Below are 21,273 nucleotides of genomic sequence, written 5' to 3' on the forward strand. Positions count from 1 at the left end.
AGCGTTTGGAATATATTTGAACAGTTTAAAGAGCATTTAAGGTTCTGGAATGTTTTTTAGACATTTGAAACCTGGCAGACGGTTCTAGAACCTTTTGGAAGCTGTTAAATTGCTCTAGAAGCATACGGAAGCTTTTAGACTGTTTTGAAATGTTTTGAGAGCTTCTAGACTAGATGAAGAGCGTTTGGAAGCTTTTAGACTGTTCTAGAAGGTTTTGGAAAGTTTCCGACTGTTTTAGAAGCATACGGAAGTTTTTAGACTGTTTTGAGAGCTTCTAGACTAGATGAAGAGCATTTGGCAGCTTTTAGATTGTTCTAAAAGCTTTTGGAAGGCTTCCGACTGTTTTAGAAGCTTACGGAAGCTTTTAGACTGTTTTGAGAGCTTCTAGACTAGATGAAAAGCATTTGGAAGCTTTTCGACTGTTCTAAAAGCTTTTGGAAGGCTTCCGACTGCTTTAGAACATACAGAAGCTTTTAGACTGTTTTGAAATGTGTTGAAAGCTTCTGGACTAGATGAAGAGAGCATTTGGAAGCTTTTAGTCAGTTCTAAAAGCTTTTGAAAAGCTTCCGACTGTTTTAGAAGCTTACGGAAGCTTTTAGACTGTTTTGAGAACTTCTACAGTAGATGAAGAGCATTTGAAAGCTTTTAGACTGTTCTAAAGTTTCTGGAAGGCTTCTGACTACTGTAGAAGCATACGGAAGCTTTAAGGACTGTTTTCAAATGTTTGAGAGCTTCTGGGCTAGATGAAGAGAGAATTTGGAAGCTTTAGTCTGTTCTACAAGCTTTTGGAAAGCTTCCGACTGTTTTAGAAGCATACGGAAGCTTTTGAGACTGTCCTGAAAAGTTTTGCGAGCTTCTGAACTAGATGAGAGCATTTGGAAGCTTTTCGACTGTTCTAAAATCTTTTGGAAGGCTTCCGACTGCTTTAGAAGCATACGGAAGCTTTTAGATTGTCTTGAAATGTTTTGAAAGCTTCTATAGATAAGTTGAAAAGCATTTGGAAGCTTCTAGACTGTTTTGCAAGGCATTTTGGAGCTTCTCTAGTGTTTTGGATGGAACAGATAATTGGTATGTTTTTGTCTCTCAGAAGCCTTCAATATCTCAATACAGCTATTGCAATTGTAAATTAATCTATACAAAACAAATACAAAATCTGTCAAACATGACATTTGACAGATTTTTTTCAAAAAAAACATGAAAAATCTGTCAAATGTCATTGTTTTTGTGTAAATCGTTTAACGTAAATGTCAAAGGTTGGTTGCTTTAATTATTCCAAAAAAAAGCAAAATACCTAGAATTTGAAATCGATGGACTATTCAAAATACAATATATACAGGGTGTGTTCTAATACCTTTTTAGTGAACTGTTTAGGTGGCTAACCCTGTATCTTCGTAAACATTTTCATTTGTTTAACCGCACAAAATAACAAAAATTTGCATTTTGGTGTAATTTTACCGACACAATTCGGCGTTATCTTGTGTGCATTATACAGCCCTTGGCCTACTGATTCGTGTTTATTTTTAACAGTAAAATAGTGTCATGTTAGGTCAGGAGGATTATTATTAATAATAATTTTGGAAATTTAATTGTTTTACAAAAAAAAAATCAAAAATCCTTCAAAAAAGTTCGTACTTGGCCCCAAAATTTGATTTATTTCCCACAAACTTTTGACTTTTTGTTTGTTTTGAAATTTTGAAAAGTACACAACCTTGATTATTTTGTTATATTTACTGTAATTACACACAAAACCGTACAAATAGCAGACTACCACACATTGTGTGGTATCTAGGATTTGACGTCAATTTTGCGGTCAAACACCCTCTTTCGTACGGTTAGAAAGTTGATCCGTTTGATCGAGTATACACAAAAATGTCACTCAACTTTGTTGAAAATGTTTTGTTCAAATTTTCGTTTTAGCAGACGCTAAAACAACTTGGAACACATTAAAGTGGTACAAGGTTGTACACTAATATTGCGATTTGGTTAATGCAATTGGGTAGAAGAATTCGTGTCCGATTTCTTCATAAATTACTAATTAATAATCATTTTTTTAAAAAGTATATATTAAGTAACAATATCGTTTTAATAATAAGTTAACGTGCAGAAGTGTATAGTTTTGAGGATTTGCAAATGTTGCACATTCATTGGATTGGATTCTAATAAACAGAGTGTACCGGGTGACCCATAAGACTCTGTTCCTCGACCATATTTTCTCAATAATTCAGGTTAGGAACGAGATTTTAAAAAAACGGTTTTTACTGGCCTATTTGGCTCTTATTTGGCTACTTTTTCATAAAGAAAAAAGAAAACGTTTTTTTTTAAATTTTTTTTTGGAATTTGAGTCGTCAAAAGTAGCCCCCTGCGTTGATTCTTATTGCCCAAAGAATGCTGTTTTCAACGATACCAAATTGTTAAAATCGGTCAAACCGTTAGAAGTTAAACCAGGTTATTGCAAAAACAAGTGAACTTGATTTTTTGCAACTTTTTGAGCATGGTTTGACAATTTTGACATTAGTGACAGTTGTCACGTGCTTGTAGGGAACTATTTAGCTAGACGGTCCGTGACAATTGTCAAAACAACTGTCATACATCTCAAAAACACGTTTTGTATCAAATACTACAAGAAAACGTTTCTAATCTTTGATTTTTGCAACTTTTGAGCATAGTTTGACAAATTTTGACATTAGTGACAGTTGTCACGTTGATTGTAAACACCATTTAGCTAGAGGATTACGTGACAAATATCAAAACAACTGTCATACATCCAAAAACCACGTTTTGTATCAAATTCTACAAGAAAACATTTCTAATCCTTGATTTTTGCAACTTTAGAGCATGGTTGACAGTTTTGACGTTAGTGACAGTTGTCACGTGATTGTAAGAACACTATTCAGCTAGACGGTTCAACGTGACAATTGGCAAAAAATATCTTCATAAATCTCAAAAACCCGTTTTATATCAAATACTGCAAGAAAACGTTTCTAAACCCTGATTTTTGCAACTTTCGAGCATGGTTTGACAGTTTTTGGCGTTAGTGACAGTTGTCACGTGATTGTAAAACACTTTAGTTAGACGGTCACGTAACAATTGGCAAAATAACTGTCATAATTCTCAGAAACACCTTTTATATCAAATACTGCAAGAAAACGTTTCTAATCCTTGATTTTTATAAACTTTAGAGCATAGTTCGACAATTTTGACGTTTAGTGACAGTTGTCGCGTGATTGTATTACACTATTCAGCTAGACGGTCACGTGCAATGGTCAAAAACAACTGTCATAAATCTCAAAAACACGTTTTGAATCAAATTCTACAAGAAAACGTTTCTAATCTTTGATTTTTTGCAACTTTTGAGGATAGTTTGACAGATTTTGACATTAGTGACAGTTGTCACGTGATTGTAAACACACCCATTTTAGCTAGAGGATTACGTGACAAATGTCAAAACAACTGTCATACATCTCAAAACACGTTTTGTATCAAATTCTACAAGAAACCGTTTCTAATCTTGATTTGTTGCAACCTTTTGAGCTTAGTTTGACAAATTTTGACATTAGTGACAGTTGTCACGTGATTGTAAAACACCATTTAGCTAGAGGATTACTGACAATTGTCAAAATAACTGGATCATAAATCTCAAAAACACGTTTTGTATCAATACTGCAAGAAAACGTTTCTAAACACTGATTTTTGCAACTCTAGAGCATAGTTTGACAATTTTGACGTTAGTGACAGTTGTCACCTGATTATAGAACCACTATTTAGCTAGGCTGGTCACGTGACAATTATCATAATAACTGTCATAATCTCAAAACACGTTTTGTATCAAATTCTACAAGGAAAACGTGTCTAATCCTGATTTTTGTAACTTTAGAGCATAGTTCGGACAATTTTGACGTTAGTGACAGTTGTCACGTGATTGTATTACATTATTTAGCTAGATGGTCACGTGGCTATTGTCAAAATAACTGTCATAAATCTCAAAAACACGTTTGTATCAAATTCTACAAGGAAAACGTTTCTAATCCTTGATTTTTGTAACTTTAGAGCATAGTTCGATAATTTTGACATTAGTGACAGTTGTCACGTGATTGTATAATATTATTTAGCTAGACAATCACGTGACAATTGTCAAAATAACTGTCATAAATCTCAGAAACACGTTTTATATCAAATACTGCCAGAAAACGTTTTTAAATCCTGATTTTTGCAACTTTTGAGCATGGTTCGACAATTTTGACGTTAGTCACAGTTGTCACGTGCTTGTAGGGCACTATTTAGCTAGATGGTCACGTGACAATTGTCAAAACAACTGTCATAAATCTCAAAAACACGTTTTGTATCAAATTCTACAAGAAAACGTTTCTAATCTTTGATTTTTGCAACTTTTGAGGATAGTTTGACAAATTTTGACATTAGTGACAGTTGGTCACGTGATTGTAAAACACTATTTAGCTAGAGGATTACGTGACAAATGTCAACCCAACTGTCATACATCTCAAAAACACGTTTTGTATCAAATTCTACAAGAAAACGTTTCTAAATCCTGATTTTTGCAACTTTTGAGCATGGTTCGACAATTTTGACATTAGTGACAGTTGTCACGTGATTGTATAACATTATTTAGCTAGACGGTCACGTGGCTATTGTCAAAATAACTGTCATAAATCTCCAAAACACGTTTTATACCAAATACTACAAGAAAACGTTTTTAAATCCTGATTTTTGCAACTTAGAGCATGGTTTGACAGTTTTGACCGTTAGTGACGTGTTGTCACGTGTATATTGTGAGGAGTTTTCCAAAACGAGCAAAATTTTAAAAACGCTGGGTTTTCCTGTCCAAAACACTCTCAATCGGACGCCCTGTATAACCCATTTTTAGTGTTTTACGCCTTGGTTTGACAGTTGTGTGACACCAGACCACATTTATGTACATTGTCACGTGACGGACGTCAAAATAAATGGTCAATTGCCCATCTACTTAGTAAGTCTTGTTTTGACTGTGACATTATGCAACCTGAACTATCACATGCACAATTGCAAACTTTAGCTTATGATTTTAAGGGTATTTGGTGGTTCTGAACGCCATTTTGCTATGCTTTGCCAAAACAACAATTTTTTAAACTTTCAGGTTTAAAGTTAACCGGAATTAACGAAAACTGACCCGTAAAAACTCTCAGCGAAGCAAACAAGAAGCGTCATCAATGTGATATCGTTTGATCGTCATTAATCCGGATTAGATTTACGATCTTCATATAGTTTTATGATATTAATTGTGCAAAATCTGAAGTTTTTGTAATAAAAAATTATATTTGCCTCGACTTAAGTAAATAAGCAGCCGTAAATTTCGATTAAGGTTGAATACGTAACACAAACATTGACAGAAGAAGTGTAAATCTTCCAAAATTAACATTTTTGGAAAAATCCATTACAAACATTCTCCATGTTAAGTATACAGGGGTGATTCAGGTTTTAATACACAAATTTTTGCCACGTATTCTACAGTGTTGCCAAATTGCTAATCATTCTCCATGTTAAGTCCTTGATACAGGGTGATTCAGGTTTAATACACAATTTTAGCCACGTATCTACAGTGTTGCCAAATTGCTAATCATTCTCCATGTTAAGTCCTTGATACAGGGTGATTCAGGTTTTAATACACAAATTTTAGCCACGTATTCTACAGTGTTGCCAAATTGCTAATCATTCCCATGTTAAGTCCTTTATACAGGGTGATTCAGGTTTAATACACAAATTTTTGCCACGTATTTTACAGTGTGCCAAATTGATAATCATTCTCCATGTTAAGTCCTTGATACAGGGTGATTCAGGTTTTAATACACACTTTTTGCCACGTATCTACAGTGTTGCCAAATTGATAATCATTCTCCATGTTAAGTCCTTGATACAGGGTGATTCAGGTTTTATACACAAATTTTGCCACCTATTCTACAGTGTTGCCAAATTGCTAATCATTCTCCATGTTAAGTCTTTGATACAGGGTGATTCAGGTTTTAATACACAAATTTTTGCCACGTATTCTACAGTGTTGCCAAATTGATAATCATTCTCCATGGTAAGTCTTTGATACAGGGTGATTCAGGTTTTAATACACAAATTTTAGCCACGTATTCTACAGTGTTGCCAAATTGATAATTTTTACCAAAAAAAAGTTACAATGGGGTCAGATTTTAATTTTAAGCCAAAAAATAGAACAGTGTTGCCGGATTGTAATTTTTTACACGAAAATAATAACATTTACAGTAATATGAAAGTCCAATGGAGTTTCTTCCTGACGTTTCGTCCACATCTGCGGCTGACATTATCATAATAATACCACAAATACGATAATCAAGCAATTAATACTATTGAATGATCCATAATAATTCTCCATATACTCTCATTGTAAAATTATTTTTTCCTACTTTTTAAAATGCAATATCTCGGTAACGTGAAGAGCTAGAGAGGCCAGTTTTGGCTCATTTTGTAGTATTTTTTATCCCTTTTCTAATGGCGTTTCAGTGAAATCTATAAGAGTTGAAATAAAAAAGTTACAATCATTCAAAAATGGAAAAAATGAGATTTTTGCAAAAAGTGCAATTTTGGTAATTTTTATTTTGCTCTAGGAGGGTTCCAATGTACAGAAAAGGGCATATTTATACGAAAGGACCTTAATTAGGTGAAACAAGTGCAAAAAAGCACTTTAAAATTTTAATTTTTCAAAAAAATTTAAAAAGTGGGAGGAGTATTAGAAGTTATTTTTTACTATTTTTTGAAATTCAATATCTCGGTAATATGAAGAGCTAGAAAGGCCAGTTTTGGCTCATTTTGTAGTATTTTTTATCCTCTTACTAACGGCGTTTAAGTGAAATCTATAAGAGTTCAAATAAAAGAGTTACAATAATTCAAAAATTGAAAAAATGCGGTTTTTGTAAAAAGTGCAATTTTGGCAATTTTTTATTTTTCTCTAGGAGGGTTCCAATGCATAAGAGCATATTTATACCAAAAGACCTTAAATTAGGTGAAACAAGTACAAAAAAGCACTTAAAAAATTTTAATTTTTCCAAAAAATTTAAAAAGAGGGGGGAGTATTAGAAGTTATTTTTTACTATTTTTTGAAATTTAATATCTCGGTAACGTGAAGAGCTAGAGAGGCCAGTTTTGGCTCATTTTGTAGTATTTTTTATCCTTTTTTCTAATGGCGTTTCAGTGAAATCTATAAGAGTTGAATAAAAAAGTTACAATCATTCAAAATGGAAAAAAATGAGATTTTTGCAAAAAAGTGCAATTTTGGTAATTTGTTTTGCTCTAGGAGGGTACCAATGCACAGAAAAGGGCATATTTATACCAAAGGACCTTAAATTAGGTTAAAACAAGTACAAAAAAAGCACTTTAAATTGTCCATTTTTCAAAAAAATTAAATGAGTGGGGGGAGTATTAGAAGTTATTTTTTACTACTTTTTGAAATTCAATATCTCGGTAACATGAAGAGCTAGAGAGGCCGATTTTGGCTCATTTTGTAGTATTTTGTATCCTTTTTCTAATGGCGTTTTAATGAAATCTATAAGAGTTCAAATAAAAAGTTACAATCATTCAAAAATTTAAAAAATGCGATTTTTGTAAAAGTGCAATTTTGGTCATTTATTTTGCTCCAGGAGGGTTCCAATGTACAGAAAAGGGCATATTTACACCAAAAGACCTTAAATTAGGTGAAACAAGTACAAAAAAAAGCATTTTAAAATTTGTAATTTTTCAAAAAAATTAAAAGAATGGGTTATTTTCACTAGTTTTGAAATTCAATATCTCGGTAACGTGAAGAGCTAGAGAGGCCAGTTTTGGCTCATTTTGTAGTGTTTTTTATTCTTGTTCTAATGGCGTTTTAGTGAAATCTGTAAGAGTTCAAATAAAAAAGTTACAATCATTCAAAAATTGAAAAAATGCAATTTTTGCAAAAAGTGCAATTTTGGCAAATAATACCAATGTGATCAATAATATCGCATATATTGAATAATCTACGATAATCCTCATATGATACCCCAGTGCCATACCCCACGGTTTGTTTTAATAAAATTTCAACACCCTGTATTTACTAAAATTTCCGGGATATAGTTTATGAAGCAAACTGGGATTGCTATTGGACGTAGAGTACGTGGGTGTTTTAAAACCTGAATCACCCTGTATAATATACACTGGTTGGCCTAAAAGCAACGTGGGGTTGGTAACCAGCTAGAAACCAATTTTTCCAATGATTTTCAGTTGACGTGACGTGGTGCAAACTCAAATTTTTACGGTTCGAAACCAACTTCCGGGTGTACACTCTACCGGAACGTCCGGAAAACAGAAAAATGGTTCGTCATTGAATACACACACACACACACAGCTGAATGAATTTGGCCGAAACTGTCGATGTTTAAGTGGCTAATTAACGTTAAATTAATAGCAAAAAGTCGAATTCCCATAACGTTGTGCAACCTTGAAGGTTTTCCAATTATTGCTGATCAACAAAACACGCAACAACCACCCTGTTTTGGGTGTTTATTAGTGACGACACGCCATTTTTTGATGATTAATTAGCGAAAACAATAATTACTGTGGGAAGTGACCAAACATTGTGGTAAATTCAGTTGTACTTACAATGCGCCCCATCTGGTGGCCGGTGGAGAAACCTATCAATTTGAATTAACCGTGCATTTCTGACAGGAAAACCAACTTATTCATTTTAGTGTGTTAATTATGAAGTAAACGAAACAATTATCGGACTATTAATTCTCCACTGGCTGCTAATATCAAGAGGAAAACAAGGTTTTTTTGTTAATACTGTTTGCTTTATAGTTTTGAGTGTCTCTGTTAGGCCAGTTTATTGGATGATAACTAAATAATGCCTAATAACTTAAGCTAAGTTGAGGTTTGAATGTGACAAATCAGGTGCAAAATAACACAGTCCAACCTAAACTATCCTTAAACTCAACTTCAGTCAATTAGGATCAAAATGGCTTACAATAAATGTGAATTTTAACGGCAAACTCCATTAAAAGGTGAAGGAGTTTCATGCTAATTTCCACCTTACTTGTAGTAAATTTTTAATTGTTTATAAAGTTAATTCATGCAAGATACTGAGTGTCTCACAGTAAAGGATATATTGTGTTATGACAGTTTAAGAACCTCTGAGGCAATTTGGAGAACAAAATCCTTCTCAGAATGTTACTACTGTCAATCTCAGGGTTTTTGCAAAATTTCAGCCTGTTTTTCAACTGAAAGAGTTGATTTCTCTGTAGAAACCACTCAACAAACTGAAAATGAGAGTGAAGAGGCCAGATGGAGAGAAAGCATCCCCGAACAACCAAATGAGGAGAGTTTTACCTCAAAATCGGACCCTCTCCAGTTCGAAAGGTTGGAACAGTACAAACTGGAGAGCAGTCCTTCAAAAAGTCGTGAAATTTCCGACGTTTTTACCTCCAAATCAAAGAAAATGAACCAGTCCAGTATCTTCAGAAACTCCAAAATGCTTCTCAAGCAGTTAGAAGCCTTCCAAAATCGTCTAGAAGCTTCCAAAAGCTTTTAGAACAATCTAAAGGCTTCCAAATGCCCTTCAACTAGTCTAGAAGCTTCCAAGAGTTATCAAAACAGTCTAAAGCTTTCAAATACCTTAAAAGTAGTCCAGTATCTTCAAAACTCTCCAGAAACCTTCCAATGCTCCTAAAGTAGTCTAAAAACGTTTTAAAACACTACGGAAACTCCAAAATGCTTCTCAAGCAGTTGAAAGCCTTCCAAAACCGTCTAGAAGCTTCCAAAAGCTTTTAGAACACTCTAAAGGCTTCCAAATGCTCTTCAACTAGTCTAGAGGCTTCCAAGAGTTATCAAAATAGTCTAAAAGCTTTCAAATACCTTAAAAGTAGTCCAGTATCTTCAAAACTCTCCAGAAACCTTCCAAATGCTCCTAAAGTAGTCTAAAAACGTTTTAAACACTACAGAAACTCCCAAATGCTTCTCAAGCAGTTGATAGCCTTCCAAAACCGTCTAGAAGCTTCCAAAAGCTTTTAGAACACTCTATAGGCTTCCAAATGCCCTTCAACTAGTCTAGAAGCTTCCAAAAGTTATCAAAATAGTCTAAAAGCTTTCAAATACCTTAAAAGTAGTCCAGTATCTTCAAAACTCTCCAGAAACCTTCCAAATGCTCCTAAAGTAGTCTAAAAACGTATTAAAACACTACAGAAACTCCAAAATGCTTCTCAAGAAGTTGAAAGTCTTCCAAGACCGTCTAAAAGCTTCCAAAAGCTTTAGAACACTCTATAGGCTTCCAAATGCCCTTCAACTAGTCTAGAAGCTTCCAAGAGTTATCAAAACAGTCTAAAAGCTTTCAAAAAATTCTAAAACCGTCTACAAGGTTTCAAAAACCTTAAAAGCAGTCCAGTATCTTCAAAACTCTCCAGAAACCTTCCAAATGCTCCTAAAGTTGTCTAAAAATAATTTAAAACACTACAGATATTCCAAAATGCTTCTCAAGCAGTTGAAAGCCTTCCAAAACCGTCTAAAAGCTTCCAAAAGCTTTTAGAACAATCTAAAGGCTTCCAAATACCCTTCAACTAGTCTAGAAGCTTCCAAAAGTTATCAAAATAGTCTAAAAGCTTTCAAATACCTTAAAGGTAGTCCAGTATCTTCAAACCTCCCCAGAAACCTTCCAAATGCTCCTAAAGTAGTCTAAAAACGTTTTAAAACACTACAGAAACTCCGAAATGCTTCTTAAGCAGTTGAAAGCCTTCCAAAACCGTCTAGAAGCTTCCAAAAGCTTCTAGAACATTCTAAAGGCTTCCAAATGCCCTTCAGCTAGTCTAGAAGCTTCAAAGAGTTATCAAAACAGTCTAAAAGCTTTCAAAAAATTCTAAAACCGTCTACAAGGTTTCAAATACCTTAAAAGCAGTCCAGTATCTTCAAAACTCTTCAGAAACTTTCCAAATTCTCCTAAAGCAGTCTAAAAGACAGATTTTATGGTTTTTTAAAGAAAATAAGCTTTTTAAGCGCCTTTTTCACGATTTTAGTGCTTTTTAATTCCGCACTCTAAGTATTAACTGGATGTAAGCAAATCCAGTCTAAACATGAATGCTAAGTTTACATTTGCGCAAATCTTTGCAGTGATTTACGCAAATGGCAACATTGCAAGCGTCTTCAATTTGATTGACAACCTTGCAACAAACGTCACTTGTCAAGTCAGCTGACAAGTAAAATCCGAAAATCCATTGAAATGTAAAGATTGCATAGAAGAGCAATAAGCTACTAAAGTTCTTCGTCTCTTATTTAACTTTATTTCACTACAAGTAGTACTAATTGGATTTACGCAAATGGCAACATTGCAAGCGTCTTTAACTTGATTGACAACCTTGCAACAAATGTCACTTGTCAAGTCAGCTGATAAGTAAAATCCGAAAATCCATTGAAATGTAAAGATTGCATAGAAGAGCAATGAGCTGCTAAACTTCTTCGTCTTTTATTTAACTTTTATTTCACAACAAGAGTACTAATTGGATTTACGCAAATGGCAACATTGCAAGCGTATTCAACTTGATTGACAACCTTGCAACAGACGTCACTTGTCAAGTCAGCTGACAAGTAAAATCCGAAAATCCATTGAAATGTAAAGATTGCATAGAAGAGCAATAAGCTACTAAAGTTCTTCGTCTCTTATTTAACTTTTATTTCACTACAGTAGTACTAATTGGATTTACGCAAATGGCAACATTGCAAGCGTCTTTAACTTGATTGACAACCTTGCAACAAATGTCACTTGTCAAGTCAGCTGACAAGTAAAATCCGAAAATCCATTGAAATGTAAAGATTGCATAGAAGAGCAATGAGCTGCTAAACTTCTTCGTCTTTTATTTAACTTTTATTTCACAACAAGAGTACTAATTGGATTTACGCAAATGGCAACATTGCAAGCGTCTTTAACTTGATTGACAACCTTGCAACAAATGTCACTTGTCAAGTCAGCTGACAAGGTAAAATCCGAAAATCCATTGAAATGTAAAGATTGCATAGAAGAGCAATGAGCTGCTAAACTTCTTCGTCTTTTATTTAACTTTTATTTCACGACAAGAGTACTAATTGGATTTACGCAAATGGCAACATTGCAAGCGTCTTCAACTTGATTGACAACCTTGCAACAAACGTCACTTGTCAAGTAAAATCCGAAAATCCATTGAAATGTAAAGCTTGCATAGAAGAGCAATGAGCTGCTAACTTCTTCGTTTGTTATTTAACTTTTATTTCACAACAAGTAGTACTAATTGGTTGAAACTGTCCAGAAACAACATTTGAACTGGATTGATCCGGATAATTACGGATTTTGCCCGATTCCAGAAACTAATAAATTCTTATTTAGTGTTTAATTGCATTGAGGTCGAGTTTTTTTACACCAAATACATGCCAACCAGACGTTGTTGTATCAAATTTAAAGGTTTAGTGACGTACGTATCGCTTTAATCTGTACTGTTACGATCTACCATTGATTGCTATTGACAAATTATTAGTTATTTACCAAATCAAATTCAATCAACTCATAGAAAATGAGAGACAATTGGATTTTTGTCTCGGAAAGGGTATTACGGAGGGATTTATCGATCGCATATTACTTAATTGCATTGTAAATTCTCGATTACATCTAATAATATTCTGGAAGCAGATTAAATTTGAAATTGCAGGAATTTTAGAAATTTGCATATTGTAAATTATTTCACCATTCTAAATCCTTTGCTGTGGCGTTTCCGGGTGATTTATTAGGGTTATTAAGATTTGATTGCACACAGTCACGTGATACCAAAAATTGCACAGTGATGGGCAGCAGGAATGGAAAATATTTGGAAAATTAAATTTTTCCAGAAAATTTTGTTGTTATTGAGCAAAAAATGTGAGTCAACTTTGACGCCCTCTAGAGGCTAAACGGGGCAACTTAGCGGTGCCCGCTCAACGTCACGTGATAGCTCCGTTTATTAGCTTTCCTTAGTTATACGGTGGTTTTATACAGGGTGTTTCAAATAAGCGAGTTATGGACTATTTTCACGAAAAATGTACGGAAATTTAGTCTAAATTAGGGATTTTTTGGGCCTACGATAGTAACGGCAACCATTTTGGATTTTTCTTCAATCAAAGTGATTTTTTTTAACTAATTTGAACCTGGGAAACACAAATTTGACGTCCATTTTGCTATAACTGGCACCGTTTTGGAGATGACCTTGAAATAATGTCAATTTTGACACTTTAGGGCGTGGCACCCTTGCAAATGACATTTTGACAAATGACACTTTACGTCATTTTTCTTCTATTAACCTGAAGCTATTTAGGCAGTTGAGGTAAATTTTGAAAAAAAAAAAAAATTCTGAAAAAAATCAGAAGGTATCACCCTAAAAAATTCTTGACAATTCTAGTTTTTAATTTTTCTAGGTAAAACAGTGCATAGTAGCAAAAAAGTGTATAGAAGGTAAAAGTTGCATCCCATCGAGTTGCATTTGCGGTAAAATTTTAGATCTGTAAACTAAAACGTTCCTGAGATATTGAGCAAAAACTGCAAAAATGAGAGTCAACTTTGACGCCCTCTAGAGGCTAAACGGGGCAACTTAGCCGTTCCGGCTCAAGGTCACGTGATAACCCCGTTTATTATCTTTCTTTTCTTATACGGTGGTTTTGTACAGGGTGATTCAAATAAGCGAGTTATGGACGATTTTCTCGCAAAGTGCACGGAAATTTCGCTCAAATTGGGAATTTCTGCTTTCGAGGAGGGTGGTTAAACTGAGTTGTTTGTTGTAAAGTTTGATTTTGACAGTTTTACTATGACAGCCCATAACTCTGTTATTTTGACAGTTACAGGGTGGTTTAATATACCAATTTGTAGCCCTTGAAATTCTCTTTTGACCACCCTGTATAGCAATTTTACCTAAAACGTCAAATAACTGAGTTATTTATTGATAAAATTGAGTTGTTTGTTGTAAAGTTTTATTTTGACAATTTTTACTGTGACAGCCCATAACTCTGTTATTTTGACAGTTACAGGGTGGTTTAATATACCAATTTGTAGCCCTTGAAATTCTCTTTTGACCACCCTGTATAGCAATTTTACCTGAAACGTCAAATAACTGAGTTATTTACTGTTAAAACTGAGTTGTTTGCTGTAAAGTTTGATTTTGACAATTTTCACTGTGACAGCCCATAATTCTGTTATTTTAACAGTTACAGGGTGGTACATTCATATTTTTTGGAAAAGTGTATAGTGATAAAACACCCAAAATTCAGTTAATCAGAAATAATTCCAACAGTATTAACTTACATAATTTATGACGAGTGACATCAACCTTGACTATTCAGTAATGGCAAAATTGAACCAGAGACGGATGTTTGAATTGGGATATTAAAATCACATTTTAATATCCCAACTCAAATCAATTAATCGATTGATAAATCAAAAGTTAATCGCCTAATTATATGCCTTAGCTAATGGGTAATTCGACTACGTTTATATCCTCCTTTTCTGCACAAGTCCATGTGATTGGTCGAAAAAAGCATCTTACAGCTGCCTGCTTTTATACTTGACCAATCACAATTGAAGGTTCAACTGTCAGAAAAACAAAAGACAGTTATACAGGGTGGATAACTGTAACATTAAAAAAAGACAATTATTTTCTTTCCACAAATTCGCTACATTACACTGAATACTTATTTTTGCAAACATTTTGAACATCTCTTACATTGAAATTAATGTTTTTTTGTTTTTTTTTTACAGGAAAAACATGTAAGAGTGTATAGATATAGTGAACTTTCTGAAAATGGGATCTACTTTCACGTTTAAGCCGTCAGAGGGCGCTGAAAACGGCAGTTATTTTGAAATTTGTCCTACCATTGAACATTTCTGTCTAGAAGGTTTCAAATCTTGTCAGAACACTTTGAAAGCTTCCAGAATGTTTGAGAAGCTTCCCGAAGAAGCTAAAACATTCCAAAACGTTCTAGAATCATTCAGAACGTGCTAGAACATTCAAAAACCTTCTGAAGCTTCCCAGAAGGTGCTAAAACATTCTACAAAGTTTTAGAACTGTCTAGAAGCTTTTAAATCTTGTCAGAACACTTTAAAAGCTTCCAGAATGTTTGAGAAGCTTCCCGAAAGAGCTAAAACATTCCAAAACGTTCTAGAATCATTCAGAACGTGCTAGAACATTCAAAAACTTTCTGAAGCTTCTCAGAAGGTGCTAAAACATCTACAAAGTTTTAGAACTGTCTAGAAGGTTTCAAATCTTGTCAGAACACTTTAAAAGCTTCCAGAATGTTTGGGAACCTTCCCGAAGAAGCTAAAACATTTCAAAACGTTCTAGAATCATTCAGAACGTGCTAGAACATTCAAAAACTTTCTGAAGCTTCCCAGAACGTGCTAAAACATTCTGCATAGTTTTAAAACTGTCTAGAAGGTTCCAAATCTTGTCAGAACACTTTGAAAGCTTCCAGAATGTTTGAGAACCTTCCCGAAGAAGCTAAAACATTCCAAACGTTCTAGAATCATTCAGAACGTGCTAGAACATTCAAAAACCTTCTGAAGCTTCCCAGAACGTGCTAAAACATTCTACAAAGTTTTAAAACTGTCTAGAAGGTTTCAAATCTTGTCAGAACACTTTGAAAGCTTCCAGAATGTTTGAGAACCTTCCCGAAGAAGCTAAAACATTCCAAAACGTTCTAGAATCATTCAGAACGTGCTAGAACATTCAAAAACTTTCTGAAGCTTCTCAGAAGGTGCTAAAACATCCTACAAAGTTTTAAAACTGTCTAGAAGCTTTCAAATCTTGTCAGAACACTTTAAAAGCCAACCGGTCTTTTCTAGTGTACAGAGTGTCCTAGTAAACCGTGCATGTGAACTGTCTAGAACGTGCTAGAACATTCTATGGGGTTCTAGAATTGTTCAGAGCCTTCCAGAATGTTTTAGAGCCTCTCAGTACACTAAAAGAGTTCGAAAACTGTTTTGATCGTTGAAAACCGTTGCAAACGCTTTAAATGCTTTCAAATCGTTCCATATAGTTTTAGAACTGTCTAGAACTTTTCAGAAAACTGCTTCCAGAGTTGAAATTTTGAAAATTTGAAATTTTTTAAAACACCCTGTATCTGTCTTAATTGCTGAAGTAAAGTTCTGGAAAAAATTAGACAATATACAGGGTGAATCACTTTACCATCCCTGAAAAAAATTACACTTCTTAAATGAAATTTGTAATTTTGAGAAATTTATGAAATTTTATTTAGCGGTCAAAGTGATACTAAGGTGAATCACCCTGTATCTTAATTAATGAAGTAAAGTTCTGGAAACCTGTACCTTCTGATTTTTTCAGAAATTTTTTTATTTTTAAAATTAACCTAAACTGCCTAAATACCTTCCGGTTAATGGTACAAAATGATGTAAAGTGTCATTTGTCAAAATATCTTTTTACAAGGGTGCCACGCCCCCAAATATGTCAAAATTGACATAATTTCAATGTCATCTCCAAAACGGTGCTAGTTCGAGCAAAATGGACGTTAGTTTTTGTTCCCCAGGTTCAAATTAGTTAAAAAAGTCACTTTGATTGAGGAAAATCCAAAATGGTCGCCGTTAGTATAGTAGGCCCAAAAAATCCCTAATTTAGATTAAATTTTCGTGCACTTTTCCAGAAAATTCTCCATAACTCGCTTATTTGAACCACCCTGTATAAAACCACCAGAAAACAAAAGAAAGCTAATAAACGGAGCTATCACGTGACGTTGAGCGGGCACGGTTAAGTTGCCTCGTTTAGCCGCTAGAGGGCGTCAAAGTTGACTCTCGTTTTTTGCAGTTTTTGTTCAATATCTCAGGAACGTCTCAGGTTATAGGTCTGAAATTATTACCACAAATGCACCTCGGTAGGATGCAACTTTTACCTTCTATACACTTTTTTGGTACCATGCACTGTTTTACCTTGAAAAATTAAAAAATAGAATTGTCAAGAATTTTCAAGGGTGGTACCCTCTAATTTTTTCAGAAATTTTTTTATTTGCAAAAATAACCTCAACTGCTTAAATACCTTCAGGTTAATAGTACAAAATTGATGTAAAGTGTCATTTGTCAAAATATCTTTTTACAAGGGTGCCACGCCCCAAATATGTCAAAATTGACATAATTTCAATGTCATCTCCAAACGGTGCCAGTTAAAAATTACGGTTCTCAAATGAAATTTGTAATTTTAAGAAATTTATGAAATTTTATTTAGCGGTCAAAGTGATACTAACGTGAATCACCCTGCATCTTTCTTAATTAATGAAGTAAAGTTCTGGAAAAATTTTTTTTTACAGAACACGCTCTCATTTATTCGTTATCGCATTATTCAATTGTGGCTGTTCCACACTGTATACAGAAAAAACTGTCATATTATGACAACAATCAGCAGTAAATCCACTCAGTAAAACAGGAGGTGGTGGGGTAAACGCACCCAATCTCAGATCATCCCGCATTGTGCGAATAAACTGTCTTATCTGCGAGGTGCTCCACGTCATTAGATCGGGCACGTGAACCGGCCACCTAAAAGGTTCTCTTGCGGGTACGGAACCACCACTCTCTCAGTTGGTACTCGTACGTGGTGCATACCAGCAGTAGTAGATTTGGGTGCGAGAGAGAGACAGACAATCAGTTTGTTTTTATTTTTGTACAATTTCGAGGGGGAATCGAAACTGGGTACTCGCACGGATTTAGGTCTGGCCATCGGGGTGGACGCCGGTTCTAGTGTTTGTGAGTTTAGTGACTTTTCCGGTGGGAAATTCAACAAGTCCCGGTGCCCTAAAAGGAAAAAGGGCCCCTAAATAATCTTCCATACATTTTGGAAAGGTCCCAGTTAATTTTAAGGTAAGTTTTTCCTGTCTCAGGTATTTAGGTTAATTAGCACATTAATATTCTGACTGCATTGCATGTGGATGATGTTTCTTAATGTGTTTTAAATTTTATGCTAGATCAGAACCAAGAAGGTTCTAGAAACGGTTTGGTACTTTCAAATTGACATATTTGAGGTTAACTGTCTACTCCAAGACCTGGAACATTACATGAAAGTGAATGCTTTCCATTACGGAGGTTCTAAAACAGTTTTAGTAATTTTATACTCTAGTCATAAAATAACTTAATACAAAGTTAGTAAGTAAAATGTTTAGAACCGCTGACTGCAACTTTCGAACCACTGTCATTCCACACTGATAAACAGGGATGTAAAATTTCCGGAAAATTAATTTGATGGAAATTTTTCCGGAAAAATTGGAAAATCTGAAAATTCAAAAATAATTCTTTTTGTACTATTAACTCGAAGGTATTTAGGTCGTTGAGGTTAATTTTCACTTGAAATTTCTTTGTGGTAAAAAATTTCAGACCTCTAATCTGACACGTTCCTGAGATATTGAGAAATAACGGCAAAAAAACGAGAGTCAACTTTGAGGCCCTCTAGTGGCTAAACGAGGCAACTTAGCTGTGCCCGTTCAACGTCACGTGACAGCCCCATTCATTAGCTTTCTTTTGTTATACGGTGGTTTTATACAGGGTGTTTCAAATAAGGGAGTTATGGAGGATTTTCTGGAAAAGTGTACGAAAATTTAATCTAAATTAGGGATTTTTTGGGCCTACTATACTAACGACTTACAATTTTGGATTTTTCTCAATGAAAGTGATTTTTTAACTAATTTGAACCTGGGGAACACAAATCTGACGTCCATTTTGTTTTAACTGTCACCGTTTCAGAGATAAAAATTTAATTATGTCAATTTGACATTTTAGGGCGTGGCACCCTTGCAAAAAGACATTTTGACAAATGACACTTTATATCATTTTTGTACTATTAACCTGAAGGTATTTAAGCAGTTGAGGTTATTTTTGAAAATAAAAAAATTTCTGAAAAAATTAGAAGGTACCACCCTTGAAAATTCTTGACAATTCTAGTTTTTAATTTTTTAAGGTAAAACAGTGCATGGTACCAAAAAAGTGTATAGAAGGTAAAAGTTGCATCCCACCGAGGTGCATTTGTGGTAAAGAATTTCAGACCTCTAACCTAAAAAGTTCCTGAGATATTGATCAAAAACTGCAAAAAATGACAGTCAACTTTGACGCCCTCTAGCGGCTAAACGAGGCAACTTAGCCGTGCCCGCTCAACGTCGCGTGATAGCCCCATTCATTAGCTTTCTTTTGTTATACGGTAGTTTTATACAGGGTGTTTCAAATAAGCGAGTTATTGACGATTTTCTGGAAAAGTGCACGAAAAATTAATCTAAATTAAGGATTTTTTGGGCCTACTATACTAACGACCTACCATTTTGGATTTTACTCAATGAAAGTGATTTTTTTAACTAATTTGAACCTGGAGAACACAAATCTGACGTCCATTTTGCTCTAACTGGCACCGTTTCGGAGATGACCTTAAAATTATGTCAATTTTGACATATTTGGGGCGTGGCACCCTTGTAAAAAGATATTTTGACAAATTACACTTTACGTCAATTTTGTACTATTAACCTGAAGGTATTTAAGCAGTTAAATTATTTTTGAAAATAAAAAAAATTCTGAAAAAATTAGAAGGTACCACCCTTGAAATTCTTGGCAATTCTAGTTTTTTATTTTTCAAGGTAAAACAGTGCATGGTACCAAAAAAGTGTATAGAAGGTAAAAGTTGCATCCCACCGAGGTGCATTTGTGGTAACAATTTCAGACCTATAACCTGAAACATTCCTGAGATATTGAACAAAAACTGCAAAAAACGAGAGTCAACTTTGACGCCCTCTAGCGGCTAAACGAGGCAACTTAACCGTGCCCGCTCAACGTCACGTGATAGGTCCGTTTATTAGTTTTCTTTTGTTTTCTGATGGTTTTATACAGGGTGTGTCAAATAAGCGAGTTATGGAGGATTTTCTGGAAAAGTGTATGAAAATTTAATCTAAATTAGGGATTTTTTTGGGCCTACTATACTAACGACCTACAATTTTGGATTTTTCTCAATGAAAGTGATTTTTTTTAACTAATTTGAACCTGGGGAACACAAATCTAACGTCCATTTTGCTCTAACTGGCACCGTTTCGGAGATGACCTTAAAATTATGTCAATTTTGACAAATTTGGGGCGTGGCACCCTTGTAAAAAGATATTTTGACAAATGACACTTTACATCAATTTTGTACTATTAACCTGAAGGTATTTAAGCAGTTGAGGTTATTTTTGAAAATAAAAAATTTCTGAAAAAATTAGAGGGTACCACCCTTGAAAATTCTTGACAATTCTATTTTTTAATTTTTCAAGGTAAAACAGTGCATGGTACCAGAAAAGTGTATAGAAGGTAAAAGTTGCATCCCACCGAGGTGCATTTGTGGTAATAATTTTAAACCTCTAACCTGAAAAGTTCCTGAGATATTGAGAAAAAACCGCAAAAAACGAGAGTCAATTTATTATTATTTTTTTTTTATTTTTTTTATTTTTTTCGCCTTCTAGCGGCTAAAGGGGGCAATTTAGCCGTGCCTGCTCAACGTCACGTGATAGCCCCATTCATTAGCTTTCTTTTGTTATACGGTAGTTTTATACAGGGTGTTTCAAATAAGCGAGTTATTGACGATTTTCTGGAAAAGTGCACGAAATTTAATCTAATTAGGAATTTTTTGAGCCTACTATACTAACGGCGACCATTTTGGATTTTCCTGAATCAAAGTGATTTTTTTAACTAATTTGAACCTGGGGAACACCCTGTATGGCGTTTTTACCTAAACCGTCGAATAAGTGAGTTATTTACCGTTAAAACTGAGTTGTTTGATTTTGACAGTTTTTACTGTGACAGCCCGTAACTCTGTTATTGTGACAGTTACAGGGTGGTTCAATATACCAATTTGTAGCCCTTGAAATTCTCTTTTCACCACCCTGTATAGCGTTTTTACCTAAAACGTCGAATAAGTGAGTTATTTACCGTTAAAACTGAGTTGTTTGATTTTGACAGTTTTTACTGTGACAGCCCGTAACTCTGTTATTTTGACAGTTACAGTGTGGTTCAATATACCAATTTGTAGCCCTTGAAATTGTCTTTTGATCACCCTAGTGAAATGTGTTGTCCGAAAAGGATAAATTTATAAATAATTTTTAAAATTTGTATTATTTTGAAAAGTGTTGAGGTTAGGTACACAACATTTTTCAGAAAGTTTCCGATAATTTTCCAAAAATATATATTTTCCGAGGATATTTTCGATAGAAAGCTTCCAAAAATGTTTCCTTAAAGTGCCGGAACTGCGCAACAGTCAC

General features: G+C 34.4%; 1 protein-coding gene across 1 annotated transcript in view; it reads left to right on the forward strand.

The window, feature by feature from the left end:
* Positions 1-17,568: 17,568 nt before the first annotated feature.
* LOC145736955 (UNC93-like protein) overlaps positions 17,569-21,273 on the forward strand; it is a 73,601-nt gene continuing 69,896 nt past the window's right edge. The window contains exon 1 of the mRNA XM_081991520.1: positions 17,569-17,869. The gene's annotated coding sequence lies outside the window, so the exon portion shown is untranslated. The remainder of the gene's footprint in view (positions 17,870-21,273) is intronic.

The sequence above is a fragment of the Ips typographus genome, linkage group LG13 (genome assembly GCF_016097725.1).
Source record: "Ips typographus isolate SLU linkage group LG13, UJ_Ityp_2.0, whole genome shotgun sequence".
Classification (NCBI taxonomy): domain Eukaryota; kingdom Metazoa; phylum Arthropoda; class Insecta; order Coleoptera; family Curculionidae; genus Ips; species Ips typographus.